Genomic DNA, 9,106 nt, shown 5'->3' on the forward strand with positions numbered 1-9,106 from the left:
TTCTTGCCATGAGGTGGAGGCCTAAACACTGAATTACAGGGAAAAAATAAGACAGTTTCTTGGGGTAGGAAACTGACAAAAGTGCATTATAAAGACAACTGTTAGTTCAGACAGGCTTCAACCCCTCTGCCCCTCAAGTGACAGTGGTCAATGGAACAAATAAAAACATGAGCATGTGTGACTTCAGAGAGAGCAAAAGATAAAAGTAGATAACATTGAGTTCCAGCTGTCAGGATAAAACGTCTAAAGAAATACCACACCAGTTGGCTGCAAAACAGCCCAGATTAATGAGAAAGTTGTGCAAAAGCACAATGAAAAAAGTTATCTCCAATGAACACATTGCACAAGACCTGTCCAAAGCTAAAATGTATATGGTGTGCCACGTCAAGAGCTGTGTTTTTTGTTGATTTATTTTTTTAATTGTTTGCTGCTTTTAGTTTGTTTTTGTTTTTTTGTTGTTGTTGTTTTGTTTTTGTTTTGTTTTTTTGTTTTTTTTTTTTTGCTTTTGTTTTTGTTTTTGCATATCCAGTATAAGAAAAGTCCAGCCACCTGATGATGCTGGCGGTAGCAGTGGAAACAACTGAATAGTTTCTCCACTTCCATAGTCTTGAACAGTTATTCTAGAGATATATCCTAATGGGGATAGATAATGTTTCTCTGTATCTGATGCAAAGCAGTCAGGCTAATTCAAGTATGTTTATTGCAATCCCTAAAGAAGAAAGAAGTATTTTAATACCATGTCACAGAGAAAACACACAGTCTGCCTGTTTCAGTACTGAAGAACAAGAACTCCTATGCAATCATATTATTTTCATGGGTATTTCATGGCCCTTGAATGGAATTTTACAAAATAAGTAATTCATATTGGAGTTTGTTTGTTTTACATATAGTCTGGGCATTCATGCGTAAAAATGCTCTATATGCACCGCCTCCTGCATGACCTGCAGTAAAACCTGCCCACACAAAGAATTATATATTAAAAAACTCAGCCAAGCATGCTTATAGGCATTCATAACAGTGTCCAATTACAGCCCATAAATATAAAACCATGATCTAAAATCCTATTTCAAATGCCAGATTCATAAAAAGAATAATTCAAATCACCACAGTTTCTCTCAAAGAGATCAAAAAATTAGCCGCCATCATTCAAAATTATAAACCAAAAATCAAAGAAGCAGTATGAAAGTCTTTAGCTTAAAGTATTAAAAAAATGTAATTAAACTAAAATAGTGTAAAAAAAATTTTTATAAAAGTGAAGTTTGCATGTCAGCTTCCATATTCACCCTTATGCATGCATCAGTCACAGAGGAAAATGGTGGCACTGTCCAGCAGGTATGTTACTTTAAAAAAATGTTTCCCTTCATTTTTGCTACAGTTTTCCATTTAATTCAAAACCAGTTAACCTACAAAATAAAACAGCAAACTAACTCCACATTATACTGACATTATATTCTATATGCTACCAGCTTCCATTACAAAACAGTGACCTGGTTAGATTTTAGTGTCTGAGAAAATATGTGGGATCTTTGACCAATTAAACATTTTTCCCCTCTGAAAATAGCTTTTATTACAAAGGTTATGATTACAGCTATAAATCTGGGTCATCAAACACAAAATACCATTATAAGAAGCTAAATGTTTCAGTGGGAATAATTAATATTTTTCAAGTTAAAATCCAGTACATATCAGTCACCATCAGCTGTAGATGGACACTAAAATGACAGACCAGTGCTAGAAGAGATTATTAAATCCATTTATATTAATAATCTATTAAAGTTCAAGGTTTAAACTAAGAATTGTGATATTTTTGCTTTTACACTTCATGCAGCATCCTAATTGTTTTGAAAAAGCTGTACCTCCAGACAAAAGCTGTGAAATGTTTTAAAGTCCGTGAGACCTAAATGGGACATGATGTGCAAAGAATGGATGGCTTGGTTTAGTTGAAAACAAGCGTGTACAGCTGAGCAGAGGTCTCCCTTACAGCTGCTTGTTACACTGCAGTTACCTCCTCTGTAAAGGCTACATTACAGCACAGAGCCCTGACAACATCAACAGCATCTGTGAGAGCTGCTTTCCAGAAGAGAGAAAGAGCAAGAAAGACACAAGAACTGTTTCCCACCTCAGCAAAGAGAGTTGAAAGAACTCCAGAACACAAAACACAAGCCTTTAGAACAAAAAAGGACTAAATTAGTAAAGCGATTCTGTGTGATGTGTGGTTGTTAATTCACTGCTTTGAGTTGTGATTAGAAGGCAACATTAGCTCCCTGAGGAAAAGAGGAGGGAAAGGCTTAGTGAGGGAGTACGGGGCAGATGCAAAGGCAGTCAGTTTGATTTCCAGTTTGTTTTTATAGGCAAGGTGGTAATTTGAGCATGGAAGACTTTATGGAGGAATTTTACCGTAACTGTTTGTCAGCAGAAAAATTACAGAAAAACAGGGATTGGACACATTACTTTCAACATTATGTGGCAGCAGTGGGCATAAAAATGAATTAGTCTGCCTTTGAGTGAAAACAAAAAAAAACTGTGAAAAGGGATAATGTTTGCTTTGATGGGACTGCATAACCTTTTGTAACTGGAAGTTAAGCACTTAAAATGGAACTAAGATTCAATCATAATGTGGATTGGCAAAGAGTCAACCCACCACTTTTTCAAACGAAGACTCATTTTGCTTTAAATATGTTAAAAAGACAAAAGATTTCAACTTTGGTGGTTAAAGGATTATTTTTCCTACAAAAAGAAACATTCATTTTACAGTTTCCTGCTTGCAGACATAGTTTAAAATTAATATGAACCAAATAAAGTTAAGAGTCAAACAAGGAAAGTCTGTGCTTAATTTAATTCACAATGTTATGCTATTTTGGAAATATAGATTTTAAGCTCTAGTCTTATGACTGCCATTAGGCAGATCAGAGTAAATACTCAAGATAGTAGAACATGTCTTAAGGATGCATCTTTTTTTTCTTAAATAGCAGCAAGTTTTTATGATGTAAGATATAGTATTTGACAAAAAGACAAAGTCCAACCCAAAGACAAGACAAAGAAGAGACAGAAAGTTCATTAAAGTGTGATTCAAACTGGCCGACAGGGTGCTCCATTGTTAGGGGAAAGCTCTGATCAAGATGCCACCCCTTACCTCTCCTACTGGATCTCTCCAAATGCAAGGACACAATGACTGATGAGCCTTATAATAAAATGGTCCAAGATACAGAGGTCAAAATGAAAGCAGACAGAGAATTTAAGAAACAAGACATGGAAAACAAGAAGGTGCAGCTTTAGATTTAAGAAGGGTATCATTTACACATTGCTTCCTTTAATGTGACCTAGCTCTTGCTCCGGTCACAGGTGTACGCCTGGTGTGGGTGTGAAAATTGTTTGGCATGTCTGTCATGTGGCCACAAAGTGGTGCAGGTGTGCGCATTGATTTTAGGGTGTTTCTGACATTACCGGCCTAACCAACCTAACAATACTGAATATCTGTATTTTTAACGTAGGCATTTTTAGTCAGATGACTGAAAGTCTTATAATCCTGATAAATTGTGAATTTTATTCCAAACCACTGTGGCAGGTGCTGGAAAAGGACAAAATGAGCCAAGTCCAGATTCAGTTCTGAATGTTGCAGCACTTTGTGACTTGTATGACAAATCTGATTAAAAAAATAAAAAAAGAACTGCTGTGGCTGGTTAAAGTTCAACCCTTTAGCAGGTGCATTTCATAACGAGTGTGTCTGGTCCGGGATGTCTGTTCATTTGTCCATCTGCCTGTCTGTGTGTTGTGTGTTATGTGCGAGTGTGAGAACTGAGTGCTGTGCAGTGCAGCCCTGGGGGAGGTAAAGCTGCATTCAGGAACCTCTATGGGTGCCACAAAGCTGCATTCATCCAGCTGAATAGCTGTTTTCTACAACCAGGCACTAGTCATCCCAACTCCATTGGAGCGCCTCTATGAGTTACCACTCGCCCTGTCTTGGTATGCAAGGCCTTATCCAGCAAAATCACAAATGGTTGGATTAACAAAGGCCACAGAACACATTTTTATGAAAACATTGATGGGACATGTGACTCTACTTCCAAAGGGTGAGAGTTTTAGGATTTCTTGACCCTCCATCCCTCTATCTAATGAGAGATAGACAACTTGTTTCATATTTTGAATTAACAAAGTCAAGTCGTGACTTGACCTTGATATGCAAAACATAATTAATTGTCATTCTGAAGACCATAGAAATTTGCATATGACTGTATGGTGGACAAAAAAACACTAATAAGGTCTCAGAAAGTGATAGTTTAGGTTACACAGAGAAAAATGGTAAAGTTTATACTATTTTAACTAATCAAATATTGCAAATTGGCTGTGTTAAGTCAAAAATAGTTTTTTGATTTTGTTTAGATTTTCCAAAATGCTGCTTTTATATGTCTTTAATCCTCCAGACTATAGTTCATGAGGTAGCTTTTCTAGTTTTTTTGTTTTTGTTTTTTTTCACATGCGATAGAGGAGCAGTTGCCTTTTCACACGTCCGCACTGTCAGATTGATGCTGGTGTCCTTGCATCATGTCTGTTATACCTTGCACTACAGAATCTATTAAACAGCAGTAAAAGAGAGTAAATCACAAACCCACAGCTGGAATCTAAAGAGCAGCAAGAACAGCATAACACTTAAAAAAGAAAAGGGGGCAAAAAAGAAAGAAAAAAAAGCCTCTCATTCAAATTCAGCTAATGTCTCATTCCAATTAACAGAGTGCCAGAGTCATGATTCCCCACATTGACTTCCTGTCAGCAGAGTCCTACTCCCTCCCACTGCAGATATCAGTGTAGAGTTTCGCCTAATCGGTCACTCAGAAAGGCCCTGGCAGCTGTCAATCGATAGCATTTAGAGGGGGTAGGGGGGTTGGTACTTAATTTTAAACACCTATGCTAATTTTTGTGCAGTTGTATATCGGTTTTCACACCAAGTCTCAACGTCATGGGTGGTCAAACCCATTAAATGAGAAAACGCTTTAATCATTTAACAGAATGTCTTTATTAGATACTTGTCTCAGTTATAAAAGCAGCTGTGGTCAAGATGTGTTATCATGAAGTTGTCTGTCCAGGTTATTAGCCCAATTAAAGAGTCAAGAAGCTGACGATACATCAACATCAGAACAGTCAATGTGATTTATTGAATAGTTCACGCAATACATACCAAAAACTACCACATGCTACTTAAAGATGTAGCCACAGTGAGCCCAGTGGCATACAGTGCCAATCACAGTAATCAGACACACACTGGCAACCCTAAAATATGATGACAGCAAGATTACTGCTGAACTTTAGATGTTTGTGTTTGAACATGGCAGAAATGTTCTGACAGAAGCACCAGTCAGATGTGGCTGGCCACAGAAATTCCTGGTTCCGTTTATATTGCTGCAAAAAGTTCCAAGTGTCCATTTTACTTTCAACAAAATCTTGGAAAGCCAGTTTATACTGCTGAACTTTCACAAAGATTTATCTAACAATACTAAATAACCAGTAGACTTTTTACATGTGCAACAGCTTAGCATTTAAAAGATCTATCAAGTCAGCAAGGACAGTTTCCAAAAAAAAAAGAGGCTTACAAATGTGTGGCAGTGACTGTTTTAAAGGATTATGCGCAGTAAGAAAAGTAAAGGGGGTGGGATGCATAATAAAGAGAGACACAAAGAGGATAGTTGACATGTAGATTACTGGCTAACAGTCCATAAATAACCAACTTGCATCTGAAAATGTTCACTGTCATTACACTGCAATACAATACAAACTAATAATAAATCACTGCTGTCCAGTCTTCTGTCTCAGATACATGTCCGGTCCATTAACACAGCATCCTGTTCCCCTTGTTGCATCCTTTTCCCCTTTTCCATGGCTACTATATTGATTTATTCTAATGCATATACACATCCCACGCTACAGCCCCTTATTTCAGCTCTTTCATCATATTGTGCTCCACTTATGACTGATAATTTACTGTAAAACTCCTGTATCACATCATTAGAGATGACAAGTACCACAGATCACAATGAAAATGCAGATACAGATTTTATACTTTATATTTTATTAAGTCCAACTTCTATTACCTCAGTTATCATACAGACTTCACGTGTTATGGGAATATGATGGACAGTGAATAGGAAAGAAACACCCTGAGTGCTATAAAGTCTCGATGCAGTTCGAGCATTTCTCTTAACATCATCACTCACCACAAAGTCATATGTGTTGCAGAAACTGCTGAAAGCATCTCGGTTACAACATTTAAATTGTGCCAAGATTAAGTAAAATAATGCGTAATCAGTAAAGACTGTTGATTAGACCTGATTTTTTCTAGTTTGTCACTCTCTATGAAAGCTCTGGCTCGGACATGCAGCACCACATTAACAGACAAACATCTATGTTATTACTTACCAACGCCGATTTTCTCATCCTCTGTCGGCGTCCACATGATGTCCCGCTGAAAACAGAGAAAAATCCACAACAAAGTGTGATCACCCGATGCGTCGCTTCATGGAGATTCCACCGAGGTTATCACCCAACGAGGGGGACAAACAGGAGGAGAGCCGGAGAAGAAAAGTTTAACACTGGATGATGGGAGGCAAAAAATATATAATGTTTGGGTGCCGAGGTCAAAAATATTTTAACTATTTAAATGATGAGCTAGAGGTAAGACATCTATCTCGTCAGGTTAGCGGTGACGCATGGAGAAACGTGTCTGTCCATCTCTGCTGGTGTACTGCGCTCCGTTGGGGCGAAGAAATCCGCTAACAGGCGTCACCGCGAAATGGGAATCTACTACTTCTACAGGGGTGGGTGTACTATCAGCCCAGGTGAGGGCTGCCCGTGGCGTTTACGACTACAAACTAGAATATTTCAAGGATGTCACCGGACCATTAAGAGCGCAAAAATACTCCATACAGAGAAAAGAGGAGGGGATCAAAATGTTTTCGTCAGTTTGGTCAAGCCTTGCATCAGTCTCATTTTCAATCAGTGCTGCGTCTATAAGCCTTCTTTTAAAATGCTAGTTAGGCTATGTGCACGTATGCGTTTGAGAGCAGTCACTGCCAAACTCGTTCTGAAATGATTAAAAATGTCCCGTCTGTGTTTGCTGCTTTCAGAGCCGAGATGGGAGCCGTGAGCCGCAACAGGGAAGCACACATCAGAAGATCAGGCGAGTCAAGAGTCTGTGATGGAGTGGCTTATATGGTCAATAGAGGGAGATAGTAGTGTTCGAGTGAATGAGTGTGTGTGTTTGTGTCCTCGGAGCCATCCCATCATTAAAGGTTTTGACAAGTGACATGACGCAATCAGAAAATTGCTACATTAGAGGAGTCTTGTGTGCGAGACTGTCTTTTACTCTGACGCACTGGTCAAAACGCAGGAGATACTGGCACATTGAGGGATGTGCATGCACAAAACATGTTTATATTGTACAAAATAACAAACCAACTAGATCGAAAGGGCCTTACATTACTGAAAATCTTACATGACCCGTCCTAAATTCACAACATAATACCGAGTGAAATATTTCCTTTCAGTAGTCTGACAGATAAACGTGTTAAGAGCATTTAAAAGTTTTGTTATATTCTGCCATCTTGTGGCTATTTCTGAGCAACACATCGACGGTTTTGCATGGTGCATTATTGAATTTCACAAACTTGCGCAATGCCTAACTGATTCATGTTGTGTATACACACACAGAGAGATAGACACAAACACAGTCAGCACAATGTTAGAAAACCAGGTGCACTTGCCTAAAATTCACCTGGTTTTCAAATTTGCCTCAAAGATGAAGTAATTCGTATCTTATAGCAGGGATCCTCAGTCCTGATCTTCGAGGGCTGCCGTCCTGCAGGTTTTTGATGTTTCCCTGCTCCAACACACCTGTCTCCAATTAATGAGTCATTGTGCAGAACTTTATAGGGTGTTGGATATAAATATGAATCTTTGTGATGTAAAAAGCGACTTTAAAAACAAGTGTGTTTGAACTTTTGAACGTTTACAATAACTGTGAGCTTTGTGTGTCATGGTGGTGCACTGGTGAACTATACTAGTAAACAGAATTTTACTCCCTTATTTGCCAAAAAGAAGAAATTAGTATTGTTGTTCACTTGTTCAGAAAGGTGTTTCCAAACAAAGGCTAAAGATGAAGGAAGGAGCTATACTCGGTTTAAGCATAGCACAGATTAAAAATGATCTGTACACATGCTGTTTTTTATGAGAAGTGTTATTTAAGTTCAACATTTGACTTGAGTTGTATAATCTTAACAAAAAAAAAGGGACTATTGGGTAAGCATGTTTGTTGCCTTCTTCAGAATAGCTATACCCACTTTGGTTCTTTATTCTTTATTTATTAAAAAGTGAAAAATTACAATGAAAATGGATTCATTTACTTTATCACAGCCGTATCCCATGATGAACATTTGTTTCCAAACTCTAACACAAATAAAATAAAATATTTGGATATTTATTATAATGTATTGCTCAAATGGCGATTCTACTCTAATATAAAGGACATCTCATCACAATTCTGTTAATTTAGATCAAGTTCAGTATTTTTTTTTCCAATCACCAAAGCTGGGTAATTTTTTAGGAAAAAAAATCTTTATTAGGAACTTATCTGAATTATATTATGGTTTGTCTATGTGAGTATTTCAAACAATTCAAACACATTTACTGACTGTAGTAAAACGGAAGGTTATATCACCCACATTTTAATTTGGCACTAAGTCAAGCTACAAATGATTAACACCAACATGGTGATCTTCCAGGTAGGACGATGCATTCACTGAGGACACAGAATTTGGAAAAATACTGAAAATGAACGTTGTAGCTGTGCTGTGTAAAACAATCTCCAAAATGGAAGATTATGCAGCAATGACCAGAAATCAGTCTTCTCCCTTCGCATTGCAGATTGTTTGATGGAGCTTTACAATGCTTAAAACAGCACAAAGTTGCTCCAATATGTTTCACATATTTGTTGCTGTGTTGCTAACGTGTAGTAAGGACACTCATTTTTCTACACTTCAGTACCTTTTATATTAAGTACATATTAATGTTGTAAGAGACTGAATCAGGTAAAAGCATAAACATACAAGTATAACTTGAA

This window comes from Melanotaenia boesemani, chromosome 3 (assembly GCF_017639745.1).
Source record: "Melanotaenia boesemani isolate fMelBoe1 chromosome 3, fMelBoe1.pri, whole genome shotgun sequence".
NCBI classification, from domain to species: Eukaryota; Metazoa; Chordata; class Actinopteri; order Atheriniformes; family Melanotaeniidae; genus Melanotaenia; species Melanotaenia boesemani.